Raw genomic sequence first — 2,083 nt, forward strand, 5'->3', positions numbered from 1 at the left:
AGCCTTCTCACTTTTCTCAGAGAGCCACCAAATGGGACACTCTCCCCTTCTGGGCAGGATGGTATGGGGATATGAAACCTGAATTTCTGGATTAATTTGGCCAAACCCTGAGAGAAGCCAGGTTTGGAACGTAGCTGACAAGACTGAAGGCAGAGCAGAGAAAGGTGAAGAAGGTGGGTCTTGAATGATATGGCTGAACTACTAACTCAAACCAACACTGAAGCCTATCCCACCTTGGATTTTTAGTTCTCATAGCCAAAAAATTACTTTCATTGCTAAAATCTGTCTGAGTTTTCTGTCCCTTGAAATATTCCACTGGATTGGGAAAATGCTGAAGGAAAGTAGAACAGATAGGAGTCTAGGCACAAAGTGACAAGACACAAGGTGGCAGAGAGAAAGAGAGGGGGGACAGCCTGAGTCACTGGAAAGGGAGACTCAAGATGGGAGGCTAATCTATATTAATATGACCCCAGTCTTTCCTCACTGAATAAGAGAGGAATTTTTCCTTATGGAAAAAATTTAAGGAATATAGCTTCCTCTCCCCACTGCAGCTTGGCACCACATAACTAAAGACCTATCTACAGCTCTTCCTTTTGCCCAATACATCATGTTTGCAATCATGAAAAAATTACAAGGCAAAAAAAAAACAAACACAACTTGAAGAGACAGAACAAGCATCAGAACCAGACATGGGCTGGGCTTGGTGGCTCACGCCTGTAATCCTAGCATTCTGGGAGGCCGAGGTGGGAGGATCACTTGAGCTCAGGAGTTCAAGACCAGCCTGAGCAAGAGTGAGACCCCGTCTCTACTAAGAATATCAAAAATTAGCCAGACGGGGTGGCACGCACCTGTAGTCCCAGCTACTTGGGAGGCTGAGGCAGGAGGATCGCTTGAGCCCAGGAATCTGAGGTTGCTGTGAGCTAGGCTGATGCCATGGCACTCTAGCCCAGTCAACAGAGCAAGACTCTGTCTCAAAAAAAAAAAAAAAAAAAAAAAAAAAAGAGAATCAGACACAGCAGGGATGTTGGAATTATCAGAGAGAGAATTTAAAATACCTATGTTTAATATGCTAAGGGCTCTAAGGGATTAAGTAGACAGCATGGGAGAACAGATGGGCCATGTATGCAGAGAGACAGAAATCCAAAAATAAATAAATAAATAAATACTAAAAAGAAATGCTAGAGATTTAAAAAACACTGCTACAGATATGAAGAATGTCTTTGATGGGCTTATTAGAAGACTGGACATGGCTAAGGAAAGAATCTCTGAATATGAGACTTTATCAGTGGAAACCTCCAAAACTAAAAAGCAAAGAGAGGGTTGTGTGTGGTAGCTTACACCTGTGATCCCAGCACTTTGGGAGGCTTAGGTAGAAGGATCACTTGAGGCCAGGAGTTCAAGACTGCAGTAAGCTATACTCATACTACTCCACTCTAGCCTGGGTGACAGCATGAGGCCCTGTCTCTAAGACAATAAAAAATAAATAAAAAGCAATGAGAACAAAGACTGAAAAAAGCAGAACAGAATATCCAGTAACTGTAGGACAATTATAAAGCTATAACAAATTCATAATGGGAATACCAAAATGAGAAGAAAGAAAGGAACAGAGAAATATTTGAAACAACTCAGAATTTCATCCAAATTAATTTCAGATATCAAACCATCAAATCAGAGCTAAGAAGCTTAGACAATTCCAAGCAAGATAAATGCCCCCAAAACACCGAGCCATATTTTCACATTAAAGAAAATCAAAGATAAAGAAAAAGTCCTGAAAGAAGCTGGAGGGGTGGGGAATCTTACCCATAGAGGAGCAAAGATAAGAATTATATCCAACTCTCCTCAGAAACCATGCAAGCAAGAAGATAGTGGAGTGCAATATTTAAAGTGCTGAGAGAAAAACACCACCAACCTAGAAATCTACACTCTAAAAATTTACCCTTCAGAAATGAAGGAGAAATAAAGACTATCTCATACAAACAAAAATAGAGGGAATTTGTTGCCAGTAGACCTGCCTTGCAAGTGATGTTAAAAGAAGTTTGGAGAGAAGGAAAATAATATGGGTCAGAAGCTCAGATCTACATAA

Source organism: Eulemur rufifrons, chromosome 1 (assembly GCF_041146395.1).
Source record: "Eulemur rufifrons isolate Redbay chromosome 1, OSU_ERuf_1, whole genome shotgun sequence".
Classification (NCBI taxonomy): domain Eukaryota; kingdom Metazoa; phylum Chordata; class Mammalia; order Primates; family Lemuridae; genus Eulemur; species Eulemur rufifrons.